This window comes from Otolemur garnettii, unplaced genomic scaffold (genome assembly GCF_000181295.1).
Source record: "Otolemur garnettii isolate 467f Iridium unplaced genomic scaffold, OtoGar3 scaffold00062, whole genome shotgun sequence".
Classification (NCBI taxonomy): Eukaryota; Metazoa; Chordata; class Mammalia; order Primates; family Galagidae; genus Otolemur; species Otolemur garnettii.
Genome location: NW_003852457.1, coordinates 3,671,429 through 3,690,635, shown reverse-complemented (window position 1 = coordinate 3,690,635; position 19,207 = coordinate 3,671,429).

Sequence of the window (19,207 nt, the reverse complement as noted above, 5' to 3'; positions counted from 1 at the left end):
AGCTAATTGATCCTTCTGTTCCACCATTTTGCTCTAGGGTCCCCATGGGGGATGCATCAAAAGCAGTCTTAAGAGGGGAATTTATCACATTAGATGCCTATGTTGGAAAAACAGAAAGAGAATACATCAACATACTCATAACCCATCTTACTGAATTGAAAAAAAAAAAAAAAGAATCTAATCCCAAACCCAGCAGAATAAAAGAAATAACCTAAATTAAATCAGAGATGAATGAAATTGAAAGCAAAAGAATCATCCAGAAAATTAATGGAACAAATTTGGTTTTTCAAAAAAAATAAATAAAATTAATAAACCTTTGGCCAGATTAACTAAAAACAGAAAAGTAAAATTTCCAATAACCTCAATCACAAATTATAAAGGGTACATAACAACAAATGCCACAGAGATATAAGAGATTATCTCTGAGTACTACAAGAAATTCTACGCCCAGATATTTGACAAGGTGGACAAAATGCTGTGAAAGCTATATTGACCAGTTTTATGAAAGAATTTTCAATTGTATACAAAACCAGCACATTGTCCCCATGATTGCATTAATGTTCATAGCTATGATTTAAAAAAGAAAAAAAAAAGAATACCATCATAATTCTTTCAAGATTCAGGAAAAATAGGTCTTCATTTTGTATGGACCCAGAAGAAACCCTGTATAGCCAAGGCAATTCTTAGTAATAAAAACAAAGGCAGGGGTAGTACCCTACTAGACTTTTATCTATACTACAAGACAATAGTGATTAAAATAGCATGGTCTTGGCACAAAAATAAAGACACTGACATTTGGAATGGAATAGAAAACCATGAGATGAAGCTAAAATCTTACAACAACCTGATCTTTGATAAACCAAACAAGAAAAAACACAGAGGAAAAGAGTCCCTATTCAATAAATGGTGTTGGGAAAACTGGATAACCAAATGTAAAATGTTGAAACTGGACCCACATCTCTCACAACTTACAAAAATTGATTGAAGATGGATAAAAGATTTAAATATCAGGCATGAAACCATAAAATTCCTAGATGAGAGTATGGGGAAATACTTGAGGCTATCAGCTTGGGGAAAGATTTTATGAAGAAAGCTTTGGTGGCAATTACAACAACAACAATAATAAACAAATAGGATTCAATTAAACTGAAAAACTTCTGTACAGCTATGGAAACAACAACCAAAGCAAATAGACAACCTGCAGAATGGGAAAAGATATTGACACATTATAAATCAGACAAAAGTTTGATAACTAGGATCTATAGAGATATTAAATTAATCAAAACCCCCCCCCCCAACAATCCCATATATCACTGGGCAAGAGAGATAAATAGAACCTTCTCTAAAGAAGACATACAAATGGCTAACAAACATATTAAAAAATGTTCATCATTCCTAATCATAAGAGAAATGCAAATCAAATCTACTCTGAGATATCACCTAACCCCACTGAGAATGGCCCATGTCACAAAGTCTCAAAGCTGCAGATGCTGGTGTGGATGTGGAGAGGAGGAAACACTTTAATACTGCAGGTGGGACTGCAACTAATACAATCATTTTGGAAGGAAGTATGAACAATCCTCAAAGAACTCAAACTAGACTTCCCATTTGATCCTGTAATCCCATTACTGGGAATCTACACAGAAGAAAAAAAAAATTCTTTTATCATAAGGACATTTGCACCAGACTGTTTATCACAGTTCAATTTACAATAGCCAAGATGTGGAAAGAGCTTAAATGTTCCCTAACCCAGGAATGGATTAAACAACTGTGGTATATGTATACCATGGAGTATTATTCAGCCAATAAACAAGATGGAGACTTTATATCTTTTGTATCAACCTGAGTGGAGGTGGAATACCTTCTTCTTAGCAAAGCATCACAAGAATAGAGAAGCAAGAATCCAATGTACTCAATTCTAATATGAAGGCAGTGGATGATCTAATTCAAGGAGGGGGTAGGGGAATGAGCAAGTGGGGAGAGGGGCTGGGGAAGAAGGGTAGGGGTTCACAGTGTATAGCACACCTCTTGGGGGTGGGACACAATTATAAGAGAGATTTTATCTAACAAATGCAATCAGTATAACCTAATTCTTTATTCCCTCGATGAATCACAAACAGTAAAAAAAAAAAAAAAAAAAAAAAGAAAGAAAAGAAAAAACAATAATTGAAAAAAAGGAAGAACAAATGTAAAAGAGAAAGGCAAGACAGTTAAAGACAGAAGAAGGTACAAAGGAAACAGAGATGTTGGTGGTATTCTCCAAAAATGGGAAAATGGGTCACAAGGCACAGAATACTGATGGCTTCAGTGAAAATGCAAGGAAATGAACTATTCCCTGCTGCCTCAAGAAAGGATGTTGGGCTGATAATGATATGATATTACATATTAGCATACAGCAGCTGGTTTCAGACTTCTTATCTTCAGAAGTTATAATGTGTTTGAAATCATAAACTCTTAGTGTGATTGCCTCATTATACTGTACCCACCCCCAATGTTGCAGTCTTGATGACTGTAGATTCCTTGACTTGTCTCCAGTTGCTCTCAGGTCCCTTCCAGTTTCAAACAGAACACAAGGCCATGTGTGAGTGCTGTGCATACAAGTTCTGACAATTAAGTTCATTAACTAATCCTATAAATAATGCTACATACCTTATTGCTGAATGAATATCACTACAGATGGTAAAAATTGAGGTATACGCCTTGGGAAGCTATGTACCCATGCCAGTGCCAGTGCCTACTCTGCCCCTCAAAGCAATTTTAGAAAAATTTTTCTGGACTGGCCATTCATGTTATCCTCATGATGGTACACAAAAACACACAACAACACTACTGAACACAGCTCTGCAAGACATTGCCACATATTCACATGAACATAGCTACGAGACACTGATATACCAAGGTCATGAAATCTTACTGAGTTGTTTGTACAGTGCAGCCAACATAAGTGAATAATGGTTAAGTTCATGAAGTTAGTTGGCAGACCTCTTTTGTGTTGAAAGGATAAGGGTATTTTAGGCACAAAAAAGAGATTAAAACTTTCCATTACAACATCTTTTGCAAATTCAGTGATGAATTCTTAGGAAAATAAGTCAAAACAAAGCAAAAAAAAAAATAAAACAAAATTAAGATATTGTCATAAGTCTTGTTTTAAAAAAATCAGGGGCACCTATGACCAAAATCAGATTTATTAAAAATCTGAGGGTGCCTTCTATTTCATTATGGTGTATGAGCATCTATGTCACACAGGCAGAGCAGGTTGATGGCATATTCTCTTACCCTAGACATGAGGCCCTGTGAGTTTTGCCCCAGCATGTATAAATGCCCTCTTTCTCTAAGCATACTCTGTCATGTGGATGACTCAGAATATGCAACCAGGCTCATACTTGCCTGGGTGAATAAAATCTAGCAGAGTTGTCTTACACTTAACAATTCAGTGTGAGAAACATAGGCACTATTATGTCTAGCCCTAACCCTCTGAAAGATCATAATTAAGGGCAACATCGAAAGGGAATTTCAAATTTTCTCTAGCAATGAGGCTATAAATTGTGGATGGAACAGGATTTGGACAATTGAGCCTCCACACAGGCACTCAGTCATAATTGACATTGATTTAACAGTCCACAGCTCACCTCCTGCATCATAAATTGATTGGAAATGACAAGCAATAAAGATTAACACCTTTCAGGAACAGCATTCTCTTTAAAAAAACAAACATCAGAAAAGAGAAAATGGTCAATCATATTGGAACTCATTCCTCTCTCCACTTCTCGACAATCCCACCAAGCAGTGGTAAACTAGAAAACCTTTCCCAGAGTAGAGCCCATGACATCCAGGATACTATAACTGGGATCAGTTTCAGGTTGAGCCACCCCAGGAGAGCTGTTTAAATCACAGGGACTTCTACCCTTTAAACTCCGCAGTTTAATAAAGGGTATTTCTGTAGCATTTATTGGCTTTGGGCATTTAGAGTAATGGTCTGAATACAAGATTTGTGTACATAAAGAGTGTGTTCAAATCTATTTGTTGTTCCTGTGGGTATTACTCCTGGGTAAATTCCTTGAGTCGTCTATCCCTCAGTTGTCTAACATTTAAAATGAAAGTAATAATGTGACCTATCTAACAAGGAAGATGTGAAAGTTAAACAACTTATCTAAAGTGAAGCATTGAAAAAATGCCCATGTGCTATAAATGTTAGCTATAAATTTAATCAACCAGAGAATCTGTGTACATACTAAGGATGAGGAAAGAACAGATTATGACTGACCCCTTCCTCCATGCTTACAAAAAAATAAGATTGGCTAACTAGACAAAAGTTGTTTTTCAAGTGTTAAATAAGTCAAATGTTTCACAGCTCAAATCATATGAAAATGCATGTCCAAAAGCCACTCACTGCCATGTTGACTTTTGACCCAATTGCTCCTGACTCTTTACGTCACAGGACCTGGGTGAGACAGATGATAAGTGTGTGTGTATGCCATCAGGTCTGAGGTGAACTTGTTTCTCCGCAATAGAAACCTAATACGCAAACAAAAGTTTTAGATCCAGGCCACCTATCTTTAGACTATTGAAACCACACACAAAAACATTAAACATGCAAAAAGTTAGAGAATATGTTTGCATACATTTTATTTGCTTTTTATGCTGATTATTCTCCATTAGAATGTTTGCTAATCTTTTCTGTGTTTTTATTTCTTGTAGTATCTGTATTTTAATGTTGGTTCCTTTTCTAATAGAATTAATTAAATGAGTCAGACTTTCAAGATGCATCTAGGATTATCTTAAGGCATAATAGCTTTGCATGTTCCAAGCTTTTCTCTTTTTCTATTGCTAAAGACACAGACTATATCCTGCAAATATGCCGCCATGTGTTACTTTTGATGCTTCAGCCCCTGCTTTGCTTTACCACCAAACCCAAGAGGACTATCATTGCAAGAAAGACATGGACTTTTCTCTCTTTCAGATATACCTCCCCATCTTTTAGAAATGGTACCTTTCTGGGATTTCTGAAATCTATCCATTTGGAATCCTCTCATCAATTGTTTTTTCTTCTCTTCATTCTTTTACTTATGTGCTCTGTCCCATCTTTTAGCTCCCTTAACTTATGACTGCAAAGTGGGAATTTTGTCTGACAACTATTTTTGCCAACCATGAAGTTTGTATTGTTTCAGTTTCTACTTCCATTTTCACGTTTGATAATTTCGGGAGAGGAATGGAAGGATGCTACCTTTTTAAAGCCATATTGATGTAAAATTATTAAACATTCTTTCATGTATCTCATTCACCACAGAGTTTTCCCCCCAATTTGATATCATCATCGTAAGATGTTGTCACAGAAGTCAAAAGAGACATCACATAAATACTCAGAGTTTGGGGGCCAGCTAGACATGAAACATGTATATGTGTACCATTGTTATTAATACTAATTGTAACAAAAGTTGTTTTCCTAAGAATAAAGAAGGCAAGTGAAATAATTCTTTGATGCACCTGCAAACATCATAGACACTCACACAGTTGTACTTCTTAATGTAGGAGTCACAGTGATGAAAGGGCTTTTTTTCTTTAGTCTTTATTGATTCTGTGTTCAGGAACTGTGACTGCCCATGTCTAAAGGTGTTTGCTGACACCCTCAGTCATCTTTCCTCTTAGGTATTTGTGCCCAGCACTGGGGAGGAATTTCCAGATAATTCTTACCAAATTAATAAATGGCTTAACATTGTGTTTCACTCTCTTCCAATTCTCTGTAAGTTCCTGCTCTTTATTCATTTAAGCAATGGCTCTGTCATTTCTTAAAATATATATATGCCTCTTCATTTCCAGGAGCTGGCACCCAATACCAAGCTGATTTATGCAGAAGCATAGTTTTGTATATTCGGTGAATAATGGAGTATACAATTATCAAGTCTTCGGTTTTTCAACCTTTTGGACTGATTGATGTATTTGGCTATTTTCATCTACACTAGTTTTTTTCTGGTCCGTAATATAAACAGACTTGGACCTATGAGCACACCTCATAGTGTGGCATACCTGGCATTTCCTGGGCATACCTAAGAGAAAACCAAGTCTCCTGTGTTTTTCTTATTAAATCACTTAGCAGAAAGTAACAAAAGAAAGCAGGATAGAGTTAAATGATGTCTACTGTGAAGTAAGTATAGTCAGGTCCACTTGATCATGACTTGAATCTGCAGCAATGACAAGCATAATGAGAGGGCAGTTTGCCACTTCTTGGTAGAGAATTGCCAAGAGCTGAGATAGTCCTGCTGTTTTCTATGGACAGTATATAGGAAAAGGGCTTGGAGGTGGTATGGTGCCCTGAGAACTTAGGCCTTAGAAAAAGAATGATTGCAGCCAGCTGGTGCTAAAGTACACCTGATAAGTTGAGGTGGGGGAGGGGCAGTCACAGTAATACGCTGTCATATGAATAGACTAATGAGTTGTATTTTTCCCTCCTCCTTAATGAGTGCTATTCATTACCTTATATTATGCTTTTGAAAAATGGAATTCTGCTTAGATGAAATGTAATTATAAGTTCTTCCTTGGTTCTTTACAATTCTAAGTTTATTGCTTCTCAGTTTAGTATGCAGAATGTATTGCTTTTTGGCTTTTGTTACTTCTGCGTCATTTTGGCTTTTTTTGGGACATGTGCTTTCAACTTCTAATTTATGGTGACAAACATATTCAATGTGATAACATCTACTATTTTTTTTTTTAATTATCTGAAAGCAGTTGGAAAATCAGCTTATTCTTGAATATGCAATTACACATTCTCACGTATCAGGTATCCCTTTTTAGCATCTTGATACATTTACAAATGCACAGGCATCTTTTCCTTAGACTCTCCGGCCCCAAAGTAACAGATACATTGTTATAACACAACTTATTCCCATCTTTTTTAACCAAATCTCACCCAATCAAAGGAAAGCTTGCCATGCACTTGTGTGTGCTCTTTTTTGACATGTTTTGAGGCTATGATGCTTCTGATCATTCTTCTTCCCTCCCTAGGAAAAGTTACACCTTCTCCCCTCTTTTTCCTAAGCGCAATGTTTTATGTGTCTCAAGATAGTCTCAAGATATCTCCTCCAAAGAATCTCATCAATGAGAAGAAAAAATAGTAACTTTATAATGGAGAAATATGGGAGATACCACTTCCACTATATAACCAAAAGCTGTTATCATCAGGAAAGAGAAAGGAAGACTTGTGTGCCTCCCAACTGATGTCCCGAGAAGGACACAGCATGAGCTCTGCACTGTTCTCACCAGATATGCATAGCCTCAATTTATTCAGTAAGAAACCTCAGAGAAACCCAAGTGGAGAAGCCAGAACTTTCAAAGTTTCAAATCATAAAAAACAATGAAAAACTGAGGACATGTCCAAGATTGGAGGAGACTTAGAATTTATAACAAATAAATATGATATGTGATTCTATAATGGATTCAAGGGCTTGAAAAAGGACATTGGTCACACAATATATAAGATATGGTTTACAGGTAGGTGCTGTAGCTAAGTGTCCTTGCACCAGCCCCACACACCAGGGGCAGCAGGTTTGAACCATGCCTGGGCCTAATTAACAACAACTCAACAAAAAAGATATGAATTATAGATTAGTACATCTGTTTTTTATATTAAATATGACTTTCTGATTTTAATTATTATTAGTTTGTTATCTAAAGTGCCAACATTATGAGAAGCTAGGTAAATAATCTATAGGAACATTTTACAGTAATTTTGTAATTTTTTAAAGTCTGAAATTATTCAAAATGTGAAGCGAAAAATAATATATATATATATATATGTATGTACACATGGATATACACAAGCTAATGAAAATTTAATGTAATAAATGCAGCAATCAAATATGTGTACCAAGCTGGTGGCATGTGTCTCTAGTTCCAGAAATTCTAGAGGCTGATATAGGAGGATATCCTGAGCCAAAGTATTTGAAAACCAACCTGGGCAAGTAAGTGAGACCCTATCTCTTAAAAACAAGTTTGCTAAATGTAATAGGGTCCTAAAAGCAACTAAGACTCTACCAAGTCTTAAATTCTCTCCTGTGGAATCCTCAAAGAACTCAAATTATACCTCCAATTTGATCCCACAATCCCATTACTAGGCATCTACCCAGAAGAAAAAAATCATTTTATCATAAGGACATTTGCACTAGACTGTTAACTGCAGCTCAATTTACAATCACCAAAACATGGAAACAGCCTAAATGTCCACCAAGTAAGAAATGGATTAACACGCTGTGGTATATGTATACAAAGGAATACCATTCAGCCATTTAAAAAGATGGAGACTTTACATCTTTTGTATTAACCTGCATAGAGGTGGAACTCATTCTTTTTAGTAAAGTGTCACAAGAGTGGAGAAGCAAGAATCCAATGTCCTCTATTCTAATATGAAGGCAGAAGCTCATCTAATATAAGGGGTGGAATAGGGGAATGAAGGGGGCATAGGGGGTCATGGTGTATGGCACACCTCTATGGGGTGGGACACAATTACAAAAGGGACTTTACCTAACAACTGTAATCAGTGTAACCTAATTCTTTGTACCCTCAATGAATCTCAAATAATATTAAAAAATTAAAAATACATATTTTTAATTGAGAAAGAAAATAAAAAACTTCTTTCCTGTTGAGAATTAAAAGATCCACAATAAAGATTATAGCAGAACAACAAAACAACTGTTTTAGGCAAATTGGACTATCAGTCACCATAATCTTTTAAGTGACCAGCTAGTGATAACCAAATAGAAACAGAAAATGACATTCCAGGTAAGAAAAACAATGAGAAATGTGAAAACAAGACAAGGAAACACAAGGCTTGCCTAAAGCCAGTAGTAGGGTGACCAGAAGTCCCGCTTTTGGCGGGACAGTCCCACTTTTTAATAATTTGTCCTGTGTCCCCTGGCGTTGTAAAAAAGTCCCAATTTTTGGAAAGAATGCGTGAACCAGTGGGAGAATAGGAAGGAATATATGGTTTTCGGCTGCCATGTGGCTATTTCACCAGAATATGAGTTTTATATTATTTTTGTTAATTTTATAATGTTAAACTGTAATAATAACAAATAATTGTTGAGAAGTGATTATCAAGAACTGCTTATCAAACTTTGCATTGTTGTCAGGCCCTGCCCTGCCCCATCCCCTGCCCTGCTCCGCCCCTCCCCCCCGCCATGTTGTCCTGTTTTACAAATGTTAAAATCTGGTCATCCTAGCCAGTAGGGAAGTTGAGTTGGGAGCCTCAGGCTATTCCTGGCCATGGCACTGTGGGCCAACTCTGCTCTGCTGAAATGAAACCATAAGCAGTGCATAGTAGATTCTGGCTCTCATCAAACATACATTCTAGTAGGAAAAACTTCAATAACCAAGTAATATAAGAAAAATATACCAGGAAGCAAGGTCATATAGTGCAAAGTTGCTATTCCAGAAATGTATTTTTAAAAACCCAATGGGAAGAGCAGAGGAAATGAGGCCAGAGAAATTGTTAAGAGCCGGAGTATTTAGAGTGTCTGAAGCCTGGAAAATACATCCCTGTTCCCCCCATCCCCCACCCCTACCTCACCTGGAGTCTGTGTTCAGATATGTTCCTCTCAGGATTTCAGTGGAGGAGGGATCCAACTTTCATCAGAGAGAGACCATTCTGGATTCTTAAAAAAATGCATTGGGTGGGAGATGGTAAAAGCAGAGGAAGATAGTGGATGTAGAAGAATCACCAGTTTAGGTAGAAGATGTTGGTTGAAGGAGAGAATGAGAGAAGTGGAATGAGGATATGTTTTGGAGGCAGGCAGGATTTGCTGGTGGATTTAATGATGAAAATAAAGAAATTAAACCACAGCTGGATGTCATTATTTACTACAGTGAGATTTAAGCTGAAAGACTTTAAGAAGAGTGTGGAATGATCAAAATTGAATTTTAAAACATCGTGTTGGCTACAGTGTTTCCTAAACTGCAATTTTAATATGACTTTTATAATTTTGCTGCAATAATATGAGCCCTTAATGTTATTAAATTTATATGAACTTCTACTCTCTAAATATATTTATATAGTTAATAATTTGAGTCAACTCACTGTTTTTGCTTACACATATGTTAAAAGAAAAGTTTACTTCCTTATGGGGAAAAATAAGCCATTAGAAGTCTTACTTGCTAAAGGTTCTACTTTAGTATAACTAGAAGAACTTAAAATACAACTTAGAATAGAAATAACTTATACGCTTTCAATATTTCCTTAATGCTGTGCCCATAAACCTATGTAAAGTCATTAGTTAAGAAACACCAGCATGGGGCGGCACTGTGGCTCAAGGAGTAGGGCACCAGCCCCATATGCTGGAAGTGGTGAGTTCAAACCCAGCCTCAGCCAAAAACTGCAAAAAAGAAAAAAAAGAAAAACACCAGTATGGGCAGTGCCTGTGGCTTAAAAGGGTAGGGCGCCAGCCCCATATGCCAAGGTGGTGGGTTAAAACCCAGCCCTGGCCAAAAATAAAAAAAAAAAAAAAGAAAGAAACACCAGCTTATGGGCAGGAAAACACTTCCGGTGCTATTAAAATTGACCAAATGATGGTGTCTTCCAGTTTAATCCAATATTCTATCATTGAATACTTTTTGATGCAGTTCTTTGTGGGAGTAGAAACAATAATAACTACAAAGAAGTATAGATAATTGCTCTTGTTCTTAATTTTAATCAAAAGCAGACTTATATGATATAAAGTTGATGTGAAACAGTTAACTCCCTAAGCTCCCAGCTTCCTCGCAAGAAATAAATTAGGTTCTGGAATGAATCCAGCTCATTTATTCTTATACTCAAAATTCATTCATTCGCCTCAGGCTTATGATTACTGGTAAAAAATAAATATAAAGCATTTAAATTCAATGTGGAAGTTAAATAAGAAAGAAGGGAGAATTCCCTGTAGGTAAATTACCAACAAAATAGATTCTTGTACCATTTACTGAAGGCCAATACTGAAGCTCCAGGGAGCAGAAAAGTGTTTGATATTCAGAGAAAACATAAACCCTTTAGAATTATGACGTGCACTGGGCCTGAAGTTCAGGAGAGAAGTTGTCAGCAGAATTGGTGAACTCAAAACAGACATTAGCATTCATGACACAGTAATGGAGGCATTTCATTATCTCATGGGGTTTTCTTTGAAAAATGGAACATATTAGTGTGTACACAGAAATATTACACTAAAAGTTCTCCTTTATCTGACTCTATCTAGCAAAATTGTAGGAAAGTTCACTGCAAACAATAGCCCCCATGAAAGCTGTTTCCTTTTCATTTTTCATGCATGTAAGAATTAGATCTGTTCTAATTTTTATGCCAGCTTTACTATATTCCAGTCTTATGCCCATTTCTCCTTGATTGCAGTTCATGACATCATCTATACACTCACCAAAGTATACCCTTGCAGTCTCCCAATTACCTAAAATACTTTTCTGCCTGTCCAGAATTCCCCCCAGCTTTCAAAAACCAACTAAAATCCCATGTTCTCCAGGAATTGCCCCAAATCCTTCTCACCTAGTGTGTCCTAGACTCTAGTCTAGATCACATTTCAAACTGCTCCATCAGACTCTTTATAGAAGGAGAATGTTAATTACTATTTTTATTTATTTATTGTATAGTTGATTTATTTGTTTATTTTTATTAAATCATAGCTGTGTATATTAATGTAATCATGGGGTATAATGTGCTGGTTTTACATACAATTTGAAATATTTTCTTTTTTTATTATTAAATGATAGCTGTATACATTAATGCAAACATGGGGTAAAATGTAGCATTTTCATATACAACTTGAAATATTTTCATCAAACTGGTTAACACAGCCCTCACGGCATTTTCTTAGTTTTTGCATTTAGACATTTATATTCTACATCTAGTAAATTTCACATGTACCCTTGTAAGATGCACCCTAGGTGTGGTCCCACCAATTAATTACCTTCCCTCCACCCATCCTCTCTCCTTCCCTCCCCTCCCTCTCCCCTTTCCCATTCTTTTTGGGCTATAATTGGGTTATAGCTTTCATAAGGAAGCTATAAATTGGTTTCATCATTGACTACAGGAATTTGATGGGCTCTTAATTGCATGCCTGGGACCTGTGCATTTTTGGAGTACAATAGACATATATTTCATACCAATTCATATGTTAATGGTACAAAATCATACATGCCAGTAGTCTTATTATTTGAATATTAAACATAACTGCATTATTTTTTATCAAATATTATATATTTCTCCTATTTTCTTTTTTTCTTTTTTTTTTTTTTTTTTTTGGCCGGGGCTGGGTTTGAACCTGCCACCTCCGTCATATGGGGCTGGCACCTTATTCCTTTGAGCCACAGGTGCCATCCCTATTTCTCCTATTTTTTAAACACTGTTAAGAATTGGACATAACAATATCAATAAGAGATACTGGGAGGCAGAGAGGAGGGGATGTGCTAAAATCAAACTAACAAGTACTATGAACACATTTGGGTCATAGGCCCATATACAAACATGAGTCAAGCATTACAAAAGTGGTCCATGGATAGATTTGAAACATGTTCTTAGCAGTATTATAGGAATGGAAAAACAAGTATCCAGTGCACTCAATATGAAGCCAGTATATGAATAACTACATGCCCAAATGAAAGGAAAACATGAAAATATTCTAGTGGGAAGGGGAGAGAAAGGGGAAAGAGAGAGGGAGGGTGATTGGTAGCTTCTCACCCAATGTGCACAGTGTTGAGGTGTTCAGCACATCTCCTGGGTGAAGGATTCAACTACAACTTGGACTTTACCTTGGAACCAAAAACAATGTAACTGAAACATTTGTTCCCCTTAATATTTTGAAATAAAATAAAATACAATACACTGAATCCAGAAAAGCTAAAATACACTGTTGAATAAATTATGATGTTTTTGCATTACATAAAATCAAATTATTGACAAAGCACTGGAGTTGAGCAGATAGGGGTTGACTTCCTAGAAAAGCATCTTCAGGGCTGAGTTGGGGTTCATTACGGGGAATGGTATAGTAAGGGAGCTCCTTGTGCAAAACACAGAGCATGAAACAATAGGGTGTTTTCAAGAACATAACCACTTCAGCAATGCTGATTTTTTAATGGGAAATTAACAAGTAGTTTACGTTTATATCTCATCTTTGAAGATGAAGCACTATCTTCTAAAGCAGTGGTTCTCAACTTTCCTAATGCCTCCTACTGCCATGACCCCTTAATATAATTCCTGATGTTGTGGTGACCCCCAACCATAAAATTATTTTCATTGATACTTCATAACTGTAATTTTGCTACTGTTATGAATCATAATGTAAGTATCTGATATGCAGGATGTATTTTCATTTTTTACAAAGGGGTTGTGACCCACAGGTTGAGAACTGCCTTTCTAAAGCCTAGCTTAAATGCCAGGGGTAAAGCAAAAATTGCACTGCACAAATTTAAACAGGCAAGAAGACTTTATGAAGACTATTATAATAGTGGGGTAGCAGAGACTGAGCTCGCAGAAGGACACTAAAGGACACGGGGGTGAGGTGTCCATCAAAGGGATGTCTAAAGACCTGTGACTTATCCCCTCCAAAATGTTTTTCTCTGCAATTAGGCCATCCTCATTCACTCACTGGTTCCTATCCTCAGGAGGAGGCTGGGAGAGGTAGGGTATCATCATCCTTGCTGAATATATTTCAAAGGCATTCTTCCCAGGTTCTTGAGAAATACATTCCTGGGTTGCAAAACTACTGAGAATCTTTTAAAAAGATTTATTTCTCAAAGGTGTAGTGAAGGAATTTAGAATTATGAATTTTCTAAAGCCAATGCTGAAATAATGGAAGATAAGCATCTTAGAATCAGGACAAGCCTGTCTAAATTCTGGTCAAGCCACAGGGAACGGTGAGGCCTTTTGGTATTGCTCATAATAACTTCTCCAAGATGTAGGTCCCTGATACAGACAATCTCCGTTCTTGTTACATAGTCAGGCATTCACAAGTAGTAGTGTGTCTTGTATGTTTGTTTTCTTGTAAAACTACCATGACCTGGAAAATGAATAGGAGTTATCAAAGTAGTAAAAAGTTTAAGGGACATTCTAGGTAAAGGGACAAAAGTGAGGAAATGAGTAGAGAGAGATGACAACCCAAAGGATAGAGTGTCAGAGGTCATCCCTTCCAATTTCTTTCCTTGTCTATGTAACCAAAAGGAAAAATCTTACAGTATTCATCAACTTGAATATGCAGCGTAATTTATACTAAAATTCTAGAAACATGAATAAAAATGTGCTTTTGGTTCAATAACGATTATTATATATATTTGCCCAGCTGCCATCTTTTGGCCTGTTATTTACCACACACAACCTGCTGGACCTTTTACCTTTTTTTCCCTAATTCTTGCAATTCTGCAAAATAAATTATTAGGTCAACTTAGTGAAGAGGGAACTCGTGCTCACTGAAGTGAAGTGGCTATGCAGAGCTACATGGCTGGTGTAGTCAAGCCTTGTTCTCACCTGGCTTTGAAGCTAGAATTCTTTTCTGTTTAAATCATTCTGATTCCCCACAAAAACATGATTGCCTAATATTATGTTCTTACGTTACATTACACTATTTTATACCATATGTTTTCATTTCATTTCAAATAATTTTATGATGATTTTTGATGATTAATATATCTCAGGTTTCAAAGAAAAATAAAATACTTAAGGTTTCTCAAAGCTAAAGTAGCCCTGAGATCTCGCACATTCCTCTCACCATTGGGAAATCCTAGTTAGTACTGCTTTCTAGACTACACCCCAGGCAAGTAAGCTCATAATTAGAACCCAATCAAATCCTATTGTTTTTCTCACTGAGATGTTAAAAATCTAATGTTAGGATGTAATCGTTTGAAAACTGATCAATTTTAGGATGACCAGATCTCAGTGTAATCATTTGAAAATTGGTTAACTCTTCAATAATAAGGCCCAGAAGGAAGGTCTGAAAGTATTTAAATTTTCAGCCTAGTGTTCCCAGAAGGAGGTTTTCTCTGCAACCATTCCTTCTGCCCTCTGAACCTTCCTGATTTTCCTGAATCATTCTTCTTTTGTCTGACAAAGACACCAAGTTGATTACATTTTTGTGTCTCCCTTTTCAAACTCATTGCTGAGGCCAACAGTAATTCTGTATTCAGCATGAGTGTGAAAACCCACCATCAAGTTAAAGTAATTGTAGCTTTTCCATTGCCTGGTAAACAAACTTTAGAGAAACAAGAAAAATAAATGTGTCAGCTCTAAATAGCTTTCCTCTTTGTCCTTAAAACATTTATCACTGTTTAATTTTTGAAGAGTACTGTAGTCCTGAAAGGTGGCGGTAATCATGACAAAAGAAAGAACCCCAGCAAAACAAATAAATATCAAAGACAATGGCCATAATACAGACAATGGATGAGCTTCCAAAACCTTGATTACCAGGAAATTCATGACTCTGTTGTTAGTAACAAGACTAGAGTCCAACTGGCCTGGGGTTGCCATGGTAGAAACTGGGACTAATTACTTGCTCCGGCTCCCTTGATAATGGACACTGGAGCGCCTGCCCTTGGCTTCCTACATTGGAATTGCTTCTGAAAGCACTCTCTTAACCAGAGAAATTGGAAGGTGTAAACAATCTCCCAAAGTAACCAGATCAAGAAATGATACTGATTGGTTATATATTATACACTTCATTCCCAAATCATATAGTAATCTAAAGCAGCACAGAGGACTAATAAACTCTCTATTGTATTCCAAGATAAAAGTGATCTTTGCTCCCGTGAAATCTTTCAAGTTCAATCAGCAGCCCTTTAATGGACCTTCAAATGTAGTTGAATAAATATGAATGAAGCAAACATACCAACAGGGAGATGATTGTTTTACTTTTGTGAAAAGATCATCACCATATACCATAAAAGATCTTAAATTAAGATTGAATATCAAAAACAATGATTAGACAAAAGATCCTTGAATATTTAATTTTCCTTTGCCTATTCATTAATTTATTTGTTCATTTATAAGTATTTATTAAATGAATTTTACATGTTAGAAACTATAGAATGAGGCATAGGAGATACAAAAGTGTTATAATGATTAATTCCATGAACAACTTCACAGGGTTAAGGAATGCCCAGAGAGCTGATAAAAATTGTTTCTTGATGTGTCTCTGAGGGTGTTTCCAGAAGACATTATTGTTTGAACCCTCAGACTGAGTAAAGAAAATCACCCTCACCAGTACCAAAAGGCATTATTCAATTCATTGAGAGCCCATATAGAACAAAACGTTAGAGGCAGGGTAAAGGCACTCTCTCTCCCTGAGTTGGCATAGCCAACTTGTCCTGATTCTCAGGCCCTTGGACTATACCTGAGACTTATACCACCGACGCTTCTGGTTTTCAGGCCTTTAGGCTTGGATTGGAACTATGCTACTGGGGACTCCAGCTTGTGGAAGGCAGATCATGGGAAATTTAGCTGCCATAATTGAATGAGACAATGCCTCACAAATCTCTTATATTTGTGCGTGTGTGTGTGTGTATATATGTATATATATACACACATATATGTGTGTACATTTATTATATATATGTGCATATTTATTATATATATAATATACACACACACACACACGCATAGCTTCTATGTGACCTTGGGAGAGACTTCCCCTACTTCCATATGGCAGCATTTTCAGAACAATGGAAGAAGGGCCTCCAGGACTCTGTTTTCCCAAGGGAAAGTTCTACTTCGCTTTCTTACTAACATTTAGACCTTAAGCCACCAGAGTCCTATTGTGGACTTTACTGCCATTGAAGTCAATTGCTTATATAAATTTATAAGCCTAGGTCTCCATGCTTCCTTGGATTCTCTTATCAGCCTGTATGTTTGCAGAATGATCATTCTTCTGTACATTACTACCCTCCTAAACACTCTGCTCTACCTTTTGGACACCAGCATGTTATCTGATACCTCAGCATTGTTCCTATGCTTTGCTGCCCTTCTTGCTTTGACTGGAATCTGGCTCACCGTGGAGAACTCTGCTGACCTGACCTCTTCTCAAGCACAGGCACCATGCATTCTCATCAGTGCCCTTACACACTTTTGCACTGGTCTTGTATTTCCTGAGCTTTTTCCCTCTGTTACTTTGAATATCTGATCAAATGTAGCACTTGGTAAGGCCACTGCTGACTATTCTCTGTAAAATTAGTACCCATCCCTGTAGCTCCTTAGCCTCCCTTGACTCTGTTTTCTGTTTCATAGTAGTATTTATCAAAATATGTATACATAAATGCAGCTATCAACATATATTTGTAACTTAATCATATATCCCCTTCTACAGATTATAAGGTTCCCTAAGATGATAATTTTACTTGTTACAATTATACCTGAAATATCAAAGTCTAGAATAAACAAAAACTATGAAATAGTATAGGTACTCCATGAACATTAACTATTTATTCTTGTAAGATGAACAAACAAATGAATTGTCTCTACTCTCGTTGCCACCAGAACTTGGCAGTGAAGATGGATATCACGTTTTCACAGACCTGCACACACACATGTTAACAATTGTGATTTGTTGCTAATCTCGCAAACTAAAAATATATAAAACTCAAATATTAGTTTAGGTGATATTTAATAAAATGACTCAAGTGTAAATAAAAGAATTTTCTAAAATAATGTATACGAGCAATTTTCATGTTTATATCCATTCCACTTATGGAAGATGCCAAAAATTTTTATCTCTGTTTTTTATTGACATAACTGCTAGCTCAACCAAAAATGAGGTGGTTTTCTGGAATTTCTTTTGGTTTCCAAAAAGTAGAGTTATATCAATAGTTGAGTGTGAAGAGGTGAATTTCTGCAAGAAGCTTTGGGGGGAAAGAGGAGTGAAATATTCATCTCAAAGTGTAGAGAGCAAGATTGTGAAAGGAGAGTGATATGTATTCTGGGCAGCTCAACAAGCCCTTGGAAGTGTGAAATCATAAAATTAAAGCAAATTCAATCTTCAGGCTGTGTGATTTTCTCCAGTGATGTCCAGCTATTCTCTTATAAGCACATAGAGGTTTATTTTATCTAGAAATGAATTTTTGTGAAGAAAGAAGAAAGGGGCAAGTGGATTGAAGTAGCACCTGTGAGAATGATTTGTGTGATGAGCCCTTGCATTCAAATAGAACATGAAGGCAAGGAAGGACCGGAGGGAAAACGTCACAAGATTTGGGGGTAGGTAAAAATATTACTAGAGCTACAGTCCTTGAGTAAGGAAACGGAAGGGGTAATTATTGCTATGCACTATGAGGATGGTCTGCTTTGAAAGTGTTCTTTCTTTTTTTTTTTTTGAGGAGTTATGATAATCAAAAATACTATTGTGCTTAATAAAAAAGAAGAAACGTACCCAGTTCCTCTTGGCAGCAAAACAATGCCCAGGTCTTACCATTCTCCCAATGGGCTGACCACATCTTAATCCCCTAATTCTACCAGCTTAAAATACTGTGCAGCTAATGGTCCAAAGTCTTTTCTGTTACCACTTAATGTTGTCATGGAGTTGCCTCAACTATCACTGGGGTCGGACAGCTCCAGTGACCTGTTTTATCCCAAATCTCAGCACAGTATGGAGCTAGGGAAAAAGCATTCCAATTATTAAGCACCAACTACATTCTGGGCTTAATTTCTGGAATTTATGCATAATGACAGATATATGTATATATCCATACATGAATATGTTTATTTAAACAAAATAATTATTCTGTATCTATATATATTATCCAGTAATGTACATGTAGTAGGCACTCAAAAAAATTTTACTGACAACAAAATGAATGGATGTTATTTCATTTACCAACAGTTAGGGATTTTCTTTCATTGCTTTCTCCCTATGGGACACATTCAACTCAATGTTAATAGCCATTTTTATTTCCAGAAGAAAGATACTATTAAAAAAAAAAAGAAGAGGAGAAAAACATAGTAACTGCTATTGCCTTTGGTGTTCTGTTTTTTTTTTTTTTTCATTAAATTAGATTAGAAATACATTTTGAATCTCTGCAGGTTAGAATGAATAACAAAAAACATTCTAATGAAAAGCTCAGTGATAGAATATTTAAGCTCACTACTGACTACTCTCAAGCTTAGAAATAAAATATCCTAATGGAATAGGTGGCACTATATAATCCTCTTCCTGGGATTCATTACATCTTGTTTCTCAGAAAGGACGGCTGGCAGATAGAAAATGGAAGT